Raw genomic sequence first — 21,969 nt, forward strand, 5'->3', positions numbered from 1 at the left:
AGTTGTTATGTACTGCTTTCACCTATGGAAGCAAATATACCCAAAGGTATATAAAAAATGGTCCATATCATGAATTATTTTAATTGCAACCAAAAATGCAAACATGTGCTATAAAGTCAGGTATTTGCTGATGGAGACTTTTTTCCCCTGGAATTTCTGCTAATACTCATATTAACTATGAGATTAGACCTAATTGAAAGAATTCAAATCATGAAAATAGTTCAGTATAGAAGTCAGAAATTAATTCCAGTAATTCATTTTAGAAAATGGAAGTATAAATCTATGTTAAATGCTCTTGAGTTAAAACGTAAGTCTCTAATTCCTATTACCAGGTGGTTTTTATCTTCAAAATCTAATACACATATTAGTAAATGATTGTTTATTACTCTTTGATTTTGAAGAACACTCCACTCTTACTACTGTTAGTCATTATTTCAATTGGTGACATGGTGTAACTTTATCCAGTTCATATTGGTGGAGGAATCACCACTATTTTCTTGCCAAAAACATACAAGTATCAGAAAGCTTCCTCTAGATTTTCAGCAGCTGGTGGAATAAAAACATTAAATACTCAATCAACTAGGAAAGAAACCAGCTATCAAGAAACAGAAACTAAATCTCTGATGCAGAGTTTATGCACAGACATTCGACCGGGTTAAAACGAACAGACAATTGTAAACAACAAATAAAGGGAGTCAGCCCATTCAACAGTCCATCCGGCGCCAGAGGTATCTGGTTCTCAGTAGACCACAAAGTCAGGATTTGAAATAAAAGCAAAGAATATTCCATTAAGTCATTGGCACTGACATTTTAAAAGGTCATAGTTCACTTTATTTCTCTCACAAACCTGTAAAATACTTTTTTTACCTCCAATTTTGCCCTTAAGAACTGTTACCCCAATAAAAGAACAAGAACTTTCAGGGTGACGTAAACTCTGTAGGTACCATTGTGTACAGCTCTATTGCAAGTCACATTATCAAAAATTAAAACGAGGGCCCTGGCTGGTGTGGCTCAGTGGATTGAGTGCCGGCTTCAGAACTGAAAGGTCATTGGCTCTATTCTCAGTCAGGGCATGTGCCTGGGTTGCAGGTTCGGTCCCCAGTTGCGGACGTGTGAGAGGCAACCAATTGATGTTTCTCTGCCTCTTTTTCCCTCCCTTCCCCTCTCTCTAAAAATAAATAAAAATAAAATCTAAAAAAAATTAAAATTAGGGCCATTTTTACTTAGTTTTTAATACAGATCATGATTAAATGTTCTTCACCATCAAGTCATACAAAACTATTTTCCTACCTTTTGTCGAGATTCATCAAACACAAATTATCCTTTTGGTTATTTTCACATGGCAGTAGATAAAATAACTCAAATTCCTTAAAAGATGATCACTTTTCGAGGCAATCATACACCTTGAAACTGTGATCATATCCAAAGAAACGAGGCTACCCTTTCTCTTTTTTTGAAGGATCTCCCACACCTGCTCCCCACAAAAATCAGCAACCAGCTTCCACTATGATGATAAACAACAAAAAAACTGAGGTATATGTGAATGTTGTGAAGAGGAAAAAAAATCACAATTTTAAATTTTATCACCTTCCCAGTTATGAACATCTAAGCAAATAAGAAATTGTTGCATTTTTAAAAAAGCTTTCCAACACTGATTTTGTGATCTTCACCCAACAACTCTTTGATATAAAATTCATGTGTTCCATGTACATTTTTATTTATGGTACACTGACCATCTACTTAAGTTATATGAAGCAACTACTAAAAATTTCAATACAGGGTTTTATTGGACACAAGAATCGAAGACCATAAAAAACAGTAACTAAAAAAACCCCAAAGAACTTAGTAACATTAAACCCAGCTATTTATTTTTATTATGTCAAACATACTGCTTCTGAAATATGGTATTTCATGGTTCATAAAATAATGTGTATGGCTTTTCCTCCCTTGCTGCTTGAAGATCGGCAGCCATCACGAACGACACAGTGACTATCCGGACCAGGAAGTTCATGACGAACAGACTACTTCAGCGGAAACAAATGGTCATTGATGTCCTTCACCCTGGCAAGGCAACAGTACCCAAGACAGAAATTCGGGAAAAACTAGCCAAAATGTATAAGACTACACCAGATGTCATCTCTGTGTTTGGATTCAGAACCCATTTTGGTGGTGGCAAGACAACTGGCTTTGGCATGATTTATGATTCCTTGGATTATGCAAAGAAAAATGAACCCAAACACAGACTCGCAAGACATGGCCTATATGAGAAGAAGACCTCAAGGAAACAGAGAAAGGAACGCAAGAACAGAATGAAGAAAGTCAGGGGGACTGCAAAGGCCAGTGTTGGTGCAGGCGAAAAGTGAGCTGGAGATTGGTCAACAGAAGGAGTAAAGATTCTTTAGTGACTTTATCTGTGGTGATTATGCAGATTTTTCATGAGAACATAAATAAACTAAGAATTAAAATAATAATAATAATAATAATGTGTATGGCAGAATCTATAGCTAACTCCATACAAATATTGAGAGTAGCTATATAATATACTTCGGCATTTTTCTGATGATTCTATTTTTATAAGTACTTCAGTTATATTTTTAACATTCCATTTTAAAGACAAATATTCTGAAACAACGTGAGTTATAATTAACCAAATATTATGTAACGTACACACTTAAGTGACTGTTCTGTTTATTGATTTAGTTGATTCTTACACACATTATGCTTTCCCAAATCCATTAGACCACTTAGCATTATCCATTTCAATGGCCCTTATGAACACTAAGATGTGACCGCTATGCTACCACTTTTTTAGAATTCTGAAGTTTGAAGGTCACGGCCTAAAATCATTTTATAAAGACATCATACCTTCACGTTTTAGTAAGTAGCTCTGGAAGATCTATTCTGGTCCTTATGAATATTAAATGATTTCTCCTCATATAAATCCAATTGCCCTCAGTAACTACTCTTGACCAAGAAGATAAAAGACAAAAATGTCATTACAAAACTAATATTCTTTTATTTAAAAAAGAGAAAAGTTATTTAAGGAAAAGGGAAGGTCCCTGTCACCCTTAATTAGAAGGAAGGGTCACTAACTGTACTTTAGAGATAATGCTGAAGTCACCCCAATTAAGGGAATGACTTTCAAAGTAACTCATACCCTTAATGTAATTTTATCATAGATGACATGTGTTTTTAAACTAAGACAACAATCATTCTGGAAAGCCAATAAAAGGTAAGCAAAATATTCTTTGCCAGCCAAATCTAATATAAGAAGAACAGAGATAAAGTTCCCCAAAGGGGTCAAGTAAAAAGCTAAAAGCTATATTGTCTACTTCTGAGAGAAATAGAAAGTAATCCCATTTCTAAAAATTTACCCTAAAGAAATGTTCCAGAAATAAAAAATACACAAAGGTGTTGTTTACTGCGGTCTTATTGTAGTGGAAAAAGTAGGAGCAATCTCAATGTCCAAAAGAGAAGTGTAGACGTTTGATTAAATTACAACATCACAACGGAATATTATGCAAGAACTGAAGACAAAATTAGCCGGACAGCCAAAATAAAAAGCAGCATAAAATTGTATATGCCCTACAATAGGACTGTGTAAAATGTGGTTGTTCAAGTTTGAAATGTCATTAGTAATTATGGTAAGAGAATCATGGAATGGTCCCTATTAAAAAAAAGAAACAGTAATGACAACAGTTTATGTTTAAGAAAAGCAGTCATAACTAAAGCTGATGTTTTTCACAGACAAACACTGTCTTTAAATAACTGGTAGTCAAACGGTGACACAGTTGATATATTTAAAATTTGGGGGACATATCTGCTTCTCTGAAGTCACCTCTCTAGTCCCATCTGTTGTACTTTGGCAGCTGTTTGTCTCGGTGTAGGGCTGACTGTAGTCCTGATTAGGAGGCAAAGCTGGGTGGTGGGATGGGGAAGACCACAGTAGATGGTGGGAACTATCAATGAACAATAAAACCTTTCACTCTCCCAGGATAAATGATATTTAAAACTCAGAATCACTCTAGCTCCAAATAGATGAATGATATTACTATACTTCCTAGTATGGTACGTTAACCGATTCAATTCATCACACGAACCTTTCAGCATAAAAGGCATTTATGCCTGGATTATTTCAAAGCAGATCAACTGGCCAGACTTTCAACCCCAATACAAAACTTTTCAGTAAAGGATGTAGAATAATGAACCCTTCTCAAATGTTAGAGTGGATTTTTAAATCCTTTTATAGATTTTCCTACCATTTTTCACATTATGAAGATGGCAATCATGGCCAAATTGAATTGCATATGGCAGTTCAAAGACAATCAGAAAGATCTTATGTGAACCAAGTAAATGAATTGTGAATGGAAGGATGGAATTCTATCTCTAATACGAAAGCCTTTATCGAGAGTGGATCACTTATCAATTTAAATGAGACCCTAAAGTTACATGGCCTTATCCAAGCTTGGAAATGCATGTTCATTCAAATTCTCTTTTCACATGTTTTTTTTTTAAGGGTCTTTAACTTCACTGATAACCAGGATCAAGTTTCACACTTTAATTCATAAGTTTTAGCCCATAGCTTGGTGCCAAAACTAGGAGTGGACCCTGACTTGTTACCAGATTATTTAGCTGGGCTGAGCCCTGATAGTGAAAACACTATCACCACGTGTTAGATGGAAAATCACCATCTAACACGTGGTGATTTTCCCAGACCTTCCTACAACTGCTGTGGATAGCGGGGTTGTTAGATCTGTGAGAACTCAACATGAGAGATCACTGTTCAAATTCTTTTTGTATGAAAGTTCCACCTTGTCCTGACCTCTGCCTAATTTTCATCTTTGTCATGTCCCCAGTCTAAATCCTACCTATCCTTCAAAACTCAGCTCTACCACCTACTTTGAGAAACCCCAATTTCCTCTCTTTCTCTCTTCCGATTTCCAGAATTAACTTCTCCATGTTTCCATTGTATCTAGCACATACCTCTATCAGCTGATCAGCCAAAAAGTGTAAGAAAATATGCCCCCTACCCTGGCTGGTGTGGTTCAGTGGACTGAGCACCAGACTGCAAACCAATAAGTTGCCAGTTCAATTCCCAGTCACGGCACATGACTGGGTTGCAGGCCAGGTCCCAGTTGGAGGCCTGTGAGAGGCAACCAATCAACACACTGATGTTTCTTTCTCCCTCCCTTCCCCTCTCTCTTAAGGGGGAAAAAAAAAGCTGGAAAAAAAAGTCTTCTGTTTCAATAGAAATGTATCAATGATTAGTTTTTAATAAATGATGTACATTAAGGAACTGTAAGTGATATACAGAATGGTTCTTGAAAGTTGACTCATGGAAGCAAATCCATATTTAAAAATCTCTCCATGGTATAAAGTCATTTTTTCACCAACATAAAATCTTGACAGAACCAGCACAGATCATCTTCCTATGCCTAGCAATCAAAAGAATAACATTTAGAGAAAGATGTAGGAATGAACTCTTCAAAATGGTTTAAATACTATCAAATAAATTTTATTAGGAGTATTTAAAGAAAAAAGACATCTCTGAAGAGACTGTTAACTGCTTGAATACATAGCAACATAGACTACCACAGTAATATATTCAAATGCTTTAAAATAACACATGGAGAGAAGGAAATCACACAACTCCAGTATGTGTAACACCACACTCTCCTGTAATGGGTTTATTTACAGTCTGTCCCCTCTTTAAACTCTGAGTCTTGAAAGGAGAATCCATATCTTATTCATATTTGTGTCAAATATGAATAAAGCTTAGCACAGTGTCTGGCACATAATCGTTTGATAACTTAATGAGAAATACTTAAATTCCAAGAATAATTATCTTAGAACGTACATCTGGTTCCCAGTGTACATCTGAATAACCTTCTCTCACTTGGATTGATTGTAATTCTGCCTTCTGTAGTAATAGAAAAATATTCTTACTCTGCCACATAAGCACCTTTTAATTAGATGAAGAAAATACCCATGACAGAAGGCAGGGACACCAGAATAAGAGTTAGGACAGTTCTCAACCTGGCTGAATATTAGAATTGCTTTGAGAGCTTTTTAACAATACTAATGGAGGTTGGGGGGATGGGTGAAAAAGGGGTAGGGGTTAAGAAGTACAAATATCCAGTTACAGAAACAGTCATGGGGATATAACATACAGCACAGGGAATATAGTCAATAATACTGTAATAGTTATGTATGGTATCAGATGGGCACTAGACTTCTCAGGGTAATCCTTAGTAAGGTATATAAATGTTTAATCACTGTGTTGTACACCTGCAACTAATATAATACTGTATGCTAACTGTAATTGAATATTTTTTAATTAAAAAAATACTAATGAAGTAGTGGGGGAAAGGCAGACAACTGTACTTGAACAACAATTTTAAAAAAAGGGAAAAAATACTAATGAGTGTGTCCTACTCCGATCAGATAATCTGGGGAGGGGACCTAGGCTTTTTTTTTTTTTTTTTTTTTTTTTTTTTAACTCCAGAGAGGAAAGCAATGTGCAGCCTAGATTGTGAGTTAGGGGGAATAGGTTGAAGCCCAGCCTCTGCAAATAACGGTTCCCTTGTAGGCATTTTACTTAAACCCTTTAGGTCTGTGTTTCTGCATCTGTAAAATGAGGGCAACACCTGTTTTCATTTTACATAGTTGTTAAGATCAAAGGAAATAATGTACAGAGTGTGCTCTGAAAAAGTAGAAACCACTAAACAATTGTTAGGACATTACAGATACTTCCTTATTTTAGAGCAGAATACCACCACGAAAGGAATTTTTCCAGATAATCCTACAAGAAGAAAGACCTGACTAGATAAAAGCTAGAGTGTTGGGGGTGGGGTAAAGGAGATCTGAATTTAACACATGCTTCCTCTGAGCCAACACTGTTTAAAAAATGCTAATGCAATCTTAAACCATGACCGGTGTGACTCAGTTGGCTGGGCTTCATCCCGCAAATTGAAAGGTCACCAGCTCGATTCCCAGTCCCAGCACATGCTTAGATTGCAGGTTCAGTCCCTGGTTGCAGGAGGCAACCGATCAATCAATGTTTCTCTCCCTCTCCTTTTCTCTCCCTTTCTCTAAAAAATTATTAAAATCTTTAAATATTTGTTTAAATACTTATCCTTAAGGAACACAACAGGAAATAGAAATTAATCAAATGAGAAAATACATTTTAAGTTATTTTTTTTAATGCCAAATGCAATTCACCTCTAAGGTACAATCATTGTTAGTGTGAGCAATATGTTTATCATCAAATAATATATTTCATGAGACAAGGGTGTAATCTGTTTTCTGGGATTGATGACTCACATCTGTTCCCTCAAAAATGTATGCACAAGTACACTATCTTGCTGAGCAGACAGGTTTAGCTACTGTCCCTCCCCCCAAAATACTATTTTACCAAAAAAGATTCTCTAAGATGAGAGAGTAAAAATAGAAATACACCTAGAATTGTATACCTGAAACCTATATAATTTTATTAACCAATGTCACCCCAAAAATTCAATTTGAAAAAATAGAAATATACCAAACAGGAATTAAAGAGCTTGCCAATTCATGTGGTGAGTACCAAAGAATCACAGCATTACTTTCTGGAGAAGGAAGAGTGTGTGCAGAAAATAGTACGTTTAGTGGTTGGGAGATGAGGCAAGAGAAATTATAACAATACATTATCTATAGCATATTTATAAATTTAACTAATCTCAATTTCATTTTATTTTATTCAATATCAACATTTTCACCTTCTTGCCAATATACTCTTAATTTTTTAAGCATCCTGAACTAAATTTTTCAAAACTTGCATTAGGTTTTACAGAACTGCTTAGTAAAATCTCCTATTGGTAAAATGCAAAAGTACCAAATGCTGAAAAGAATATGAAAAATAGAAATTCTTAGACACCTCTGGTGGGAATATAAATTAGAAAACAATTGGCATGTCTGATTAAATTTAAAATTGTCCCAGTTTCCTATGGCTGCTGTAACAACTCACCACAGACTTAAGTGCCTTAAAACGACAGATTCTTTTCTCACAGTTCTGGAGACCAGAAGTCCAAACTCAGTATCCCTGCGTAAATTCAGGGTGTTGGCAGGGCCACAGTCCCTCCAGAGGCTCTAGGAGAGTGGCCATTTCTTGGTTCTTCTACCTTTTGGCAGCTGCTGGCATTGCCTAGCTGTGTGACCACATCGCCTCAATCTCCACTTCTGTGAGCCCCCTCCTTTTATACTTTGTGAACTCTCCCTCTGCCTCTCCTCTAGGACGCTTGTGATTGCATTTAGGACCCACCTGATAATCCACCCAGCTCAGGATCTTTAATCTAACCACACCTGCAAAGAGCCTCTTTCCATATCAGGTAAGATTTACAGCTTCCAAGGATTAGGACCTGTTTAGGGGCCATTGGTCAGCCTACTACATGCATATAGCTACAGTCTAGCAATCCACTCCTAGGTAATTCCCTACAGAAACTCTTGTACAAGAACACCAGATGACAAGTACAAGAATATTCACAGCAACATTGGTTATGGTAACAAAGAAACTGGAAACAACTCATATCTATAAATAGGAGAATGGCTACAATGTGATATCATCAGATAATTGACAATTATATAGCAGTGGAAATAAGTATAGCTACACACATCAACATGGAAGACTCATATAACACATGTGGGATGAAGAAAAATGCAAGTCACAAGAAATACATATGGCACACTACATTTATATAATAAGATCTTAAAACACACAAAACTAAGCTCTATAATGTTTAGGGCTGTGTGCATTATGTGATAAAACAATAAAGAAAAGCAAAAGAAAAATAAAAACAAAATTTAGAATAGTGGTTTCCTAAATGGAGAGAAGGAGGTTTGGATTATAGAACACACAGAGGGCTTTAAAGGCACTGGTAAGATCCGTCTATTTCTTGACTGGGCAGTGGGGTCACAGAATATTTATATATATAATTAATTTTTTTAAAGATCTTATTTATTTTTAGACAGAGGGGAAGAGAGGGAGGAAGAGAGGTAGAGAAATTTTAATGTGTGGTTGCCTCCAGCATGTCCCCCACTGGGCACCTGGCCTGCAACCCAGGCATGTGTCCTGACTGGGAATCAAACTGGCAGCCCTTTGGTTCTCAGGCTGGTGCTCAATCCACCGAGCCACACTAGCCAGGGCAATTTATTTATATTTATACATTCAAAAATTCTACCCATAACATATGCACCTTACATGTGTATTTTTAAATGTATTATACTCATATATTATTAATAAAAATAGTGTAATTCCTATTATTATTCCAGCCCTAATAAGCAGACCAAGATCATTATTCCCACTATTGATAAGCACTTAGTGATTTCTCTAGAAATAGCATTACTGTAAAATGAAAGTATTCCCAGTGTATGGTGTGAATAGCTCAAGGGGTTCATATTTTTAGGAACAGCGTGAGCTGATGCGCAAGCTTGGCTTTGGGTGATGCTGTAGCTGCATCTGCCTCTGGAAAGAGATGCTGGTTGTCTAGGGAGACGAATGCCTAGGCAGGCACTCTTAAAGGTGGTGGGGGTAGGAGGGTGGACAGAGGCTGTCTCCCAGAGGATATTTGGCAGTGCCTAGAAACATTTTGGCTGTCACAAGTACAGAAGTGCTACTGGCAACTAGCGGTAGAGGTCAGGGATACTGCTAAACATCCTCCAATGCACAGGAAGTCCTCACAACAGAAATCATCCAGCTGAGGTTGAGAAACCCTGCTCTGTAGTAACCACTTGACTGAAAGCATTCAAGAAGCCTGCGCACTGCCATCGGACATTAACTGTGATGACCCAGTCTCCCATAAGGGATATAGAGAGCCCCAGTTTGCAAAACTTGTTGGTCCTCAGAATTATGCACAGGAGGGATTCTAATCATATGCTCAATTAAAATATAAGTTTTACAGATAATTATTATGCACCAGAGGGTTCGGATAGATTGTAATCTCCCCAAAGGTACAGACTTTGATTCATTCATCTTTGTATCTTCTGCACTAAAAATCTCAGTATGCTTTGAATTGTTTCTCTTGAAATAAGGCACGGAGCACAACACCTGGCATGTAGTAAACACTCATAACTCCAGTTAATATTATTTGAAAAATTTTTTTTTCAAATTTATTTCAAACTCTAGCAATATAGCTTACAACTTTGCCTAATTTTCCCCAAAAGTATCCCAAGCACCAGAGAACCTGGCACACAATAGGGCTCAGTAAATATTTATTAAATGAGTGAATGACTAAAAATGCTTCCTAATAGTGCACTCACACGGGCCCCTCAAGAAAACAAAGCAAACAAAACAACAGAAAGCAATAGGTACAATACAGTGAGGCACCAGGTCCAAACACACTCCCAGGTCAGCACTGCTCCTCGAGACTCCCAACCTCATCTTCTAGCCAACGTGAGTGAGAGAGCTGAAACTAGCGTCGTGCCTGCACTGGTCAGAGGCCCTGGTAAGCCCACACACAGCCTGTAACTGCTTGGCGGGGTTAGGCAGGAACATGAGTGTGCACCCAGTGACTACTCAATAAAAATTACCAATGACCGTGGCTGACCACTAAGCACTTCTAAGAAACACAAGAAATTCTGCATCTTTTATGCCATTGAATCTTGCCCTTCTCATCAACTCCTGCTCACAGCTGTGCCTGACTAATTAAAACGGCCTGGAAACCTCGTCTATCACTTTACAGGTTATTTCTTCTACTAAATCAAAAGACTCCACTTCAGAATCCAAATCCATCTGTCTCCCTCAGTCTGCAAAGAACAAATGTACAGAAAAACTAACCAACTAGCTAAAACTAAATGTACCTTTTCTAGCTAAGACTGCACATGTAGTCAGAGGCAGGGAGCAAGGAGTGCAAGGATAATTAACCATACTAGGTATTTAGATCTTCAACTCCCAGTTTAGCAAATCAGGGACAAACCCACATTCTGCATTAAATGACAGATTCTTCATTTCCATAAAACAAAAGAAAACCAAAACAACCTATTGGTTGAAGCTACTGTTGGGTTTCCACAGAGAGAGAAATGACCACTCTGTAACATGAAGCAGGAGCTAAAGCTTTTGTGTTGAGGCTGCCATAGCTCCTGAATTTCTATAGCCTCCATAACTGTGCTAAGAGTCACTGGGGGCTTATTGTCCCCAACCATGAACTCAGAGGCTGGGAAAAGAAAGGAGGGGAATGTGTTCAATAACAGCCAGGCTCGATTGCTCCCATTTTTTTAAATAGAAGGAAAAAAGACATGGAATTTCATATTCCTAAATAAGAGCTTCCCTAGTCAAAACAGTTTATCAAGTATTTGGATTAGTATTTTATATACACATAAATACAGAAAATAGTGAGGTCCACAGCAAACTGGAAAGTGCATGTACCCCTCAAAGGCACTGAAATTCATGTATTTTTGAAAATTCTGCATGCTAAACAATACCTATCTGTGGGTTGAATTTGGCCTGACAATAGTTTGTGATCCTATGGGTCCAAATTCTTTACATCTCATTTTTTCATCTCATTTTTTCATAACATTCACTATGTAAAATATATGTTTATGTATTTCATGGGGAGACAAATGTTGGATTTAAAAATTATACATCAATAAAACTAAAAAAATATCTCTGATGATAAATGAGTTGGCATCTGTCAAGTAGTTCCCTTTGAAAAATGAAACTCCACAATTGGGAATAACCTAGTGATTAAAATACAAAGCCAGGTAAAATGAAGAATTTACCCGCACGTCAATTACCTATCACTAACCATCTACATACACATTGCTATTGGGAATAATACTGGACCCCTAGTGGGCAGAACTTGGAGGTGTGACTCACCGCCTCCCTTCTGTTCTACCACAGCCGAGGTACAGCGCACTCTCCGTAGTCACTGTGCTTTCCCAACCCAGTGATGCTCAGGGCAGAAGGAGGGGGCCCGCGGCAGGTGTTAAGAACTGCTGATTTAGAACATAAGGACAGTATGTTGGCCCAAGCTGTGTTTGCTCTCATGCCAATTGCTTGCCATACGAACTATAAACACATTCCGTTTAAGTGGATGATGTGTAATAGGACAATACACAGAATTCCCTCCCTGAGCTTTTTCAGGCTGTCACCTTATTGGTTCTGCCAAGTCCCTGTCCCCGGCTTGGACAGAAATAATTCACTTCTTAGTTTGGACAGACCACAGAGATAAAATGGTAGAGATCAGTGAATATAAAGGTTGAATGTCTTTTAAAGACCAAACATTCTAATTGCAGGTGGAATTTTTTAAAAATGTATTCAGATCACTGCAGCACAGTGAAAAGTTATGGTTCCTTTGATATTGAGATATAAACTAGCTTAATGCAAGAGTGTTCTACTGAGAGATACATTTAGAGGACCGTATATTTTATCTGGGTGACCATAACTAATCTTTCTATTTTTGTAAGCAGCCTCTAAAGCAAGAGGTAAGAAATGGATCAATTTTATGGTTCAGAGAAATAAACCTCATAAGTAGACTCTACTATGTCCTTGAAGTAGGTTTTATGATGCTCCTGAAAGTTGTATCACACAGCACTGTGGATCAAAAACTTCAAGTCACTAAAATATCAGCCAGAGCATAATCCTATCTTTGAAATGTCCATACATATGGTAAGGTTTATACATGAATGTAGGTGTATTTGTAAATATGTGTATTTATAGAGACAGGAAGTAGGAGAGAAGAGGAACAGGTTCAAAGTCTTAACAGTGGAGGAATTATAGTTGATTTTTAACTTCTTTTTTTCTTATCTTTACTTTCCAAGTTGTGTACAATAAGCACAAAATTGCCTTGGAATTGGGGGTAGGTTGGGAGAACAGATAATAATATCATGGGAAAAATACTCGAACAGTAACATTAGGTAAAAAAAAGCAGGCTGCAATTCAAAAAATAAAATATTTTTACTACTTAAAAAAATTATATATAGCCCTGGCTGGTGTAGCTCGGTGGACTGAGGGCATGCCTGTGAACCAAAGCATTGCTGGTTCGATTCCCAGTCAGGGCACATGCCCGGGTTACAGGCCAGATCCCTGCTTGGGGGCTTGGGAACATGCAAGAGGCAACTGATCGATGTTTCTTTCCCTCTCTTTCTCCCTCCTTTACCCTCTCTCTAAAAATAAATTTTAAAAAAATGTTTAAAAAAAAGAAGCCTACTTATTCTAGAAAAGCAAGAGAGTATTTGAGAATACCTCAAATAATTTTATATTTCTGGAAAAAGTTTTTGGAAAGGCTATTGGTAATAAAAATATAGCCCTTTTTATTTTGGTATCAAATGCCTTTTTAGACTCAAAACCCAAAATAGGCATGCCATTCTTAGAACATGCTGAAACGAGCAAGGTAATAATCATTTCTGAAGAAGCAGTGTATGTTATTAGGGAAAAATATTTTGTGTAACTTTTCTCGCTTTGATTTCACTTATTTTGGGAGCAGTACTTCTCGTAAGCTTCTGAGCAGTCCAATACAAATGCCAGGATTTGCTTCTCAGAGGTTTAAAAGTGCCTATTTTGTTTTTCTTCATTAAGAATATGAAGTCAATGGAGTAAAAGAGTCCCTTCCTGATCTCTCAGTATATTTTCATCTAATAAACTTCATGCTTCAGTGTTCTTGGATGAATTAATTTTTCTGAGCTCCAAAAGAAGCAAACATCTTTAGTGTCCCCTCAAGTGAATAAGACATTATTTCAACCTAAGAAAAATAACCCAATTTAAAGAGCTTAAGGCTGTCAGCAAGACATACCCTCAATTTTACTGTCCACATGTACACATAGTCTGCTGTGATTTACCATGCCAATACTTTCGGCCACATGTCACACCACCCTTTGCTCTGCCCATTACTAGACCCTGCGGTGAGAGGGCCAGGTCAACTCTTTTGGCTACATGGCAGCTCAGTCAGCTAGAACCAAATACTAAGTTGTAGTTCAATCTACATTAAGGGTCTTTCGTTTCCCTAAGAAGGAGCTCAGCTCTGTGTCAGAAATCCAACTGAGTGTTAACGGCATCATAAATCATCACCTTCATTCATCAGCCACCTCATTTCCTAGTCTAGCCATCCCTTCACGTTGAGTAAGGGCTTATTTTCTTTACCTTGCAGAACCTGAAAGATCTGAAACCCAGCTTTCTGTGTAGATCCATCATGTAGCCAGCCCTTGCTCACCCCTCCTGACTTGCTTTACACATGTTTACAAAGAATTCCAATCGCTTGCTTCCAAAGTAATACAAGCTTACTGTAAGCACAGAGGTCCCCCAGTGCACGAAGGGGACAGGGCTCATCTTCAGCCCTGGCACTATCACCTCTCACCAAATATGCCAGGGTGGAGTGTGTTCAGTGTCTGCTAGGACACAGATAACGGCACGCAGCTGGTCCTCCTGCTATCTCAGAATTCAGCTCAACATCAAGGAGATCTTCCCTAGGTGACCAATTTAAATCACCTTTTAAGAGTGAAAAAACAGGTGAGTGTTTTGGGAAAGAAGGCTATTTACGGTGGTCCAACAAAGACAACTCTGGAGATTTCTAGATCTATCTATAACTCTTCATAGTGGCTGGGTAGGTTCAAAGAAATCTTACCCTTTAATACACAGAAACTGCTAAGCAAGGGGGTAAGAGCGAAAGGGTTAGTGTATTTAGTTGTTTTCCCCCCTGTCAATGCTACAGATAAATCATGGAAAATCATTTGAGTATTTTTACACATCTTTCCACTACACTGCCTGACTTAAATTGTGCCAACGCACAAGAAATATTTCATTACCAAGGATATCATGTGTACCTACTTAGTAACATTGCTTAACAGATAAAATACTGCTCAGTGTGTTTAAGAGGCAAAAATTCTAACCTATGCTGTGTCAGTCACTCATCTTTCTGTTCCTCTGACTCCTAGTCTTTAAAATAAAGACAGAATGATCCACACATAGGTATCTCTCAGAAATGTGAATAAAGAAGGTACATGCCTAGCATGCCCATTCTCTCTCAAATGTTGGTGCTTTAGTTCAATTTAATAAATATTCAGTAAACATACCACACTGTGGGTAGTAAGAAGGCTGCGGTGCTCTCATTCACAAATGCACATACAGTTATGGGAAAATTGAGTACTTTTCCCATTTAGTAGCTTTTTGTTTTTGTAATTTACAGAATGCTTCACTTTTAAAATATATCAAGGTAAATGTCATAGTTTCAATATGACTTGGAAACAAGAAAATCATCAATAAACATAAGACATCTGTTTAGTTTGGGTCACATTAGGTCCCTTAAAAGTAAAAACAGGGGGGTGGGGAAGAATAACCCAAAACAAGATCATTAGGTTCAACCATGTTGGCCTAGGAATTTAAATTCATGATTTAAACATATTATTCACCACCACTTTCCTAAGAAATGAAAAAGCCTATGAATAAATAGCAGGGCTAGAACAGAAACATCCAAAGAAAAAACTTACTATGTTAGATGAGTGAATTACTGTCACTGAATGTTACATTACATAGAAAAGTAAAAGCTTGTAATTATGCTCCTGGGGCGTGGGGAGATTTTACTTCGTGAAGTTGCTGAGGATGTTATTTTTGTTTTTAGATAGTCTAGAGATACACAGTTTCCACATGCACAGAAACTACACTTAATGGCAAGGCTATGTTTGAGCTGGGCTTTACATTTTTTAAATTATTTATTTTTAGAGAGAGGGGAAGGGAGGAAGAAAAAAAGAGGGAGAGGAACATCAATTGGTTGCCTTTTGCAAGACCTGGCCCACAACCCAGGCATGTGCCTTGGAGGGGAATCAAACCAGCAACCTTTTGGTTTGCAGGCTGGTATTCAATCTACTGAGCCACACCAGCCAGGGCCAGACTTTACTTCTTGATTTCTTTCTACTATGTATTTGCATCCATTCAAATGTTAGACAGAATAACAATGAGAAACTCTGAAGAAAGGATGAGAGGAAATGGTAAGGACCATCATCATAAATCTCTGAGCTGCCAAATTATGACTTAGAGCAAGAACACCCATCTGTCCCCCCATTACCTCAAAGTAGGCTTATAAAATTTCCACAGCAAAATTCATTTAGATTCACTTTAATTTTCAAAAAATAACACTCAAAATTCTACCTTTTGGACTGTGTTGTAAAATATCAATAGGATGGGTAATGATCTAAGAAAGGGGAGAAAAACATACACACTTTGAGAACATCTAACATCTTGAAATCAAATACCAAGAACCAACAATCTTTTGATAGTTACTTACTCAAGAAACTTAACCTGCCAGCCAAAGTCTTTAATATCCAAGAGCACAGTGTGATGAATAAGGATCTAAAGTAATCAATAACAGTGAGAAAGAAGCCGGGTAGTTAGCGCACTGTCCCTTCTGCCCAGCTCTAAGGCCTCTGGTCTGCCGTTTGCTCCAGACACTCCTTTTCCATGCTTCCATTTCTTCATGAAATGAGTTTTCTTTCTTTTTTTTTTTTTTAATTTTTATTGTTATTCAATTACAGTTGTATGCCTTTTCTCCCCATCCCTCCACCCCACCCCAACTGAACCCACTTCCCTCCCCTACCTCCACCCTCCCCCTTGGTTTTGTCCATGTGTCCTTTATAAAAACAGTGGTTAGATGCCACGAAGTAGGTGGCAATGCCTTAACCGTATGTGTGTTGTTAGGCCCAAGGGCCTCTTCCATCCTTGTCAAGGGGAGTGCTAACCTTCTCTCCTTTCATACAACACGAAATGAGTTTTCTTTACATGTATAAGAGTTTTGCTTTTCCTTATTACGGTCTAAGAGCTTTGTTCAATCTCATAGTGAGAGTCCTTCCAAAGCAGAGGTTGTTGTTTTTATTAATTTAAAAAAAAAAAAGCTTTATTTCTCTTCTTTGTAATACCGAATTAATGTGGAAAGACTGGATTTTTCCTCACCTTCTCTGAAGACTGAAACTTCATTTGTGTTTTGGAGGTAAAGAAACTGGGCTAGCCCCGGCTGGTGTGGCTCAGTGGATACAGCACTGCCCTGTGAACCAAAAGGTCACTGGTGGATTCCCAGTCAGGGCACATGCCTGGGTTGGGGGCCACGTCCCCGGTGGGGAGGGCACGAGAGAGGCAACCACACATTGATGTTTCTTTTCCTCTCTTTCTCCCTCCCTTCCCGTCTCTCTAAAAATAAATAAATAAAAATCTTTAAAAAAAAAACAACATTTCTAAGGGACAAAAAGGAAGGTAGGGAGAGAGGGGGACAAGGAGCAGGGAGGGGCATGGTCCGGCCCAGGGCAGTGCTGAACTTCATTCAGATCATCCATAATAAAATGCACAAAGTCCACAAAGATTTGGCTGTAAAATAACATAGCCATGTAACAAAAAATTTCTGTTCTATTTAGGCACTTGAAAATATAGGTAGCAAAGAAAAAAATTTTTTTAAACTATCAACCTGGTTTTAAACACAAAGAGCATTAATTTAATAGATTCTCAAAAACTCCACAGCATGGGGTGGGGTAGAGGAGTGGGGAGAAAATGCAGACAACTGTAATTGAACAATAAAATAATTTAAAAATAAAATAAATTTTAATTTAATTTAATTAAAAAAACACACAAAAAAAACAAAACAAAAAACTCCACAGCAGAAACTGGTGCACGGCTTGTAAAGACACCTTGTGTGCAATGAAGAAAACCTCAGAATTTCTGTAAGACAGTCAGCTGCTGAAAGGCTGGAAGTAAGCACCTTGGTGTTCACGTTAGCAAACACCCATGACAAGGGTGAAGTCTTTCTTGCCTTAGCCCAGACCAGAACAGAATGACATCGCCATGGAAACAAGCAGAGGGATTTCATAAGAGCTAAGAACCTGACTGGACAGCCGCTGACCAGAAGCCACCGACCAGAAGCCACCATACCCAGGTTACAACTATGCCAACATCTCTAGCAAAGTTATCTGGGCAGCCCCGAGGTCCCAAGGATGAGCACGTGCCTTCAAGGCAGACGAGGGACGACTGAAAACAGGTGAGGAATTCTTACTCGGTACCTTTTTAGGCAAATGGATATTTCATCAAACCTGTGCCACTTCCCTAAATTCTAACGACACTGCCGCACAGAAAAGGCTCTGAAATTATTAACCCACCTACAGACTGTTTTTATCACCTCTCTCACAGAACATATTATACCATTAAAAGAGTGCCAGTTTCTTGACTTTCATATTTCCCCAAATGTGGCGTTTCCTTGGGTTTCAACAATGACTGCTGAACAGAGATAAATTGAGTTATTTTAAGAAACTATGACCCGATCCTTGTAGGCTGCAAGGCAAAGTCCCAAAATAAACTCTAAACTTTGACTTTGAAAAGTTAGGCTAAATCTCCATTTCCTGTACCCATAGGATCTACCTGCTTGCTAAATTACAGAAATATAACTTTTCAAATGTGAAGGGTCATTTTAATCACAATAGCCAGCATTTGCCCAAATATAATAGGTACAATACAAGATTAATAATAGTGACATTCTTTAGCCTGGCTACCAAAAGAGACAGAAAGAGGGAAAAACTAGGGTGTTAATCAGATGCTCCTATAAAAACCAGGGAACAATACCTTGAATCTCAAATTATTTTGAGTCATCACTACAAAACTACTCTCACCCATAATATATGCTGGTTATTTCAAGTCCTAGTTCAGTTTTAAACATTGCAGATATTAAGCGTTTGAGTCTTGCACAAACAAAAAAGAGGCTCAAAACAAAGAGAAATGCTGCCCTACAGATCAAATTTTTATTCTAGATTTAACTAAGCACAAGATTAAAGGTGTTCCCAGTCATCATCTTTCAGCTACACCACACCTGGATGATCAGAAAGGAATTGGTATCAAGAAATAATGAAGCCCTGGCTGGGTGGCTCAGTTGGTTAGAGCATTGTCCCAGTAAGTCAAGGCTGTGAGTTCAATCCCTGATCAGGACACACACAAGAATCGAACAATGAATGTGTAAATATGTGGAACGACAAATTGATTTTTCTCCCTCCCTCTCTGTCTCCTTTCCTTTCTCTCTCTAAAATCAATAAAAATAAAATTCCTTTTTAAAAAATTTTATTTTTAAATTTTATGTATTTTTTATTTCCCTCTCCACTGATAGAGAGGGAAAAGGAGGGAGAAAAAGAAGTAGAAAAACGCTGCTGTGGGAGAGAAACATCTATCAGTTGCCTCTTGTATGTGCTCCAACCAGGGACCAAACCCACAACCCAGGCACATGCCCTGACCAGGAACTGAACCAGCGACCCTTCACTTTTTAGGACAATAGCCAACCAATTGAGCCATGCCAGTGAGGGCAAAATAAAATTCCTTAAAAATAAAAAATAAAGAAGGTAATTCTTCTATTGTATACCAAGAGATGAAAATACATTGACACAGAGTCTCCTTTTACATTCTTAATTATTTTATTTCAACAGAAAGAGAAATACCACTAGCCTACAGAACTGTGAGACAATAAAATATCTATTAAAAAAAAAAGAAAGGGAATTGCCATATGATCCTACCAGAAGTGGAACCTAATCAACAAAGCAAACATTATAAAGGATGTAGGACAAAGGGGATAGGTTCAAGGGTGGGAGGCGGGGATGGAGGGTAGGGGGGACGTGGTGGGGTGAAAATGGAAACAACTGTACTTGAACAACAATTAAAAAAAAAAAAGAAAAGCAACATAGACTTGGGGTGGTAAACACACAGTACAATATACAGATGTTGTATTGTAGAATTGTATACCTGAAGCCTGTATAATTTTATTAACCAGTGTTACCCCAATAAATTCAATTAAAAAGAAAAAGAAAAGCAAACATATCAATAGAGATAGGAGGTCAGGATTTTCCAGTCTGTTCTGTGAATAGCTACATCTTTTATATTAGACTTCGTTGTTCTGAAATCAGTAATGCAAACTGCAGAACACAAAGCAAACAAGGTCAGATCTGGTACAAATACAAGCTAAATGTTAATATTTTGTTGGTATAAAACCACTACTTGAATGATGCATTTGTAGGTATTAGCATTACTAAGCCTACAATTTTCATAAAACAGTTTACAAATTGCAAATCTCCATACTGGTTAATCTAAAATTACTACACTGTGCTATGACCTAGTAATTCAGACAACTGTAGGTTTCACAGAAACACTAGGGATTCAAGGGTGGGCTCCAAGTGTCCCATCGTGGAACACAAATTATTCTACAGTTGTGCTTAATAGCACTTTAGAAGCTCAAAGCTCCACAGAAATATTCAACATCATTGGGAGAGAAATCATTTGGCACTATAAAAATCCCTTTAAATCACAAACCATCAATAGTAACGAGTTGCAGAAACACATTTTAATTTTAATGATTACTACAAATGTATAATTTATCAAACTTTACTAAACAAATAACATTCTAAATGCTAAACACCTTTTAGCCCTCTATAAGCTTAAATTATCTTTAAAATAGATGTAAAGAAAAAGCAGTAATGTACAAGACAACAATAGTACATCCAGAAATTACTATGCAATCAGTAAAATTATATTTTTAAGTTAATTTGACAAAATAGTTCCAATAAGTGATTAGAGGACACAAAACTGCGTAGAGCATATAATCCCATTGTTATATATATGAAGAAAACAGAATCTGAAATTAAGATAAAATAATATTGAATGTCAACTGTAATTGAAAAACTATTTTTAATTTAAAAAAAGAAAAATAGTAAAAAAGTTAATTAATCTGGCTATTTCTAAACAGTGCAATCAAAGGCTATTTTTTCCTCTCTTATGCTTTTAGGTCTTTTCTCTACTTTCTACAACATCCATGCATCACTTATTTATAATCAAAGTTTTGCACAGTGTTAAAATACAATCAACTTAAAATCAGTTATTTTTCACGAAGGTCAAAAAACAGAATGACTCCATATATTGGCATGTAAGAGAGAAAATTTGAAGACAGTCTGAGTTGAAATAGTCTGTGTAACAATTGCTGTGCCCTCTGACACACTTAGGGGCCAGTGCATCTCTTCCCAGAGTGGACAGCTCCCTGGCTCCGCTGGCCCCTGGCAGCATCCCCAGACCATCAGTATGAGAAGTTGTCACTCTCCCCTCCCTATTTATGGACATTGTCTGTGTTAACTGGATTACTGACCAAAATGGGTGGGTGTCAGGAGGCCAAGGAGATCGAGCAACAAGGGAAGTCCTCTGAAGGGATATGATAATGGTGAGGCAGCAGGAACAGAAAACTCTGGCTCCTTTTGGCTGACCATGGTGCAGCAGCTTAAGCCAATATTGGGCTTTCACTCCAACATTCCACTCCATTTCACTCCAAGTGAAAGCCCAATATTGGCTTATGCAAATAATACATTTTTCAAATGTGTTTTTAAATTTTTATTTGTTTTTAGAGAGAGGGGAAGGGAGGGAGAAAAAGAGGGAGAGAAACATCAATCAGTTGCCTCTCACATGCCCCAACTGGGGTCCTGGCCTGCAACCCTGGCATGTGTCCTGACCTGGAATCAAACCGGTGACCTTTCAGTTCACAGGCTGGAACTCAGTCCACTGAGCTACACCAACCAGGGCAAGCAAATGATAAATTTAAGCAAATCCATGAATTCTAAAATAATCTCTCTGAGGGTGTGAGGAAAAGAGGTCCTATCCAGCACTGTTACTTGGGAGTATGAACTGGTATGATCTCTTCGGAGAGCAATTTGGCAATATCTATTAAAATTTAAAATGGTCACCCATGACCCTAGCAATTCTACTTCTTGGGAATTACTCTAGAGAAATACTCCCACGTGTACAACAACAGTGCAAGGATATGTACTAAAGGTTCATTTATAATAGTGGAAAACTGAAACCAGCCAAAATGCTCATTGCGGTAGTCTGAAGAATGGCCCCCCAAGAGGTCCTAGTCCCTGGAACCTGTGGATGCGACTGTGGGTGGCAAAGGGGACTTTGCAGATGTGATTAAATTAAGGATCTTGAGAGGGACAGAGATTGGATTATCTGGTGGG

The 21,969-nt window shown here is 37.8% G+C and overlaps 1 protein-coding gene, 1 non-coding gene and 1 pseudogene across 7 annotated transcripts in view; 1 reads left to right on the forward strand and 2 right to left on the reverse strand.

The window, feature by feature from the left end:
* Positions 1–21,969, reverse strand: part of HECTD4 (HECT domain E3 ubiquitin protein ligase 4) — a 152,092-nt gene that overhangs the window by 122,454 nt on the left and 7,669 nt on the right. The gene's annotated exons all lie outside the window — the stretch shown is intronic.
* LOC112310782 (small ribosomal subunit protein eS24 pseudogene) lies at positions 104–2,459 on the forward strand (annotated as a pseudogene). The gene is made up of 2 exons (XR_011651477.1): positions 104–120; positions 1,961–2,459. The product of XR_011651477.1 is annotated as a small ribosomal subunit protein eS24 pseudogene (transcript).
* On the reverse strand, positions 16,592–16,717 carry LOC112310900 (U6atac minor spliceosomal RNA). Its single transcript, XR_002975410.1, has one exon. It is a non-coding gene; the product is annotated as a U6atac minor spliceosomal RNA (small nuclear RNA).

This window comes from Desmodus rotundus, chromosome 7 (assembly GCF_022682495.2).
Source record: "Desmodus rotundus isolate HL8 chromosome 7, HLdesRot8A.1, whole genome shotgun sequence".
Classification (NCBI taxonomy): domain Eukaryota; kingdom Metazoa; phylum Chordata; class Mammalia; order Chiroptera; family Phyllostomidae; genus Desmodus; species Desmodus rotundus.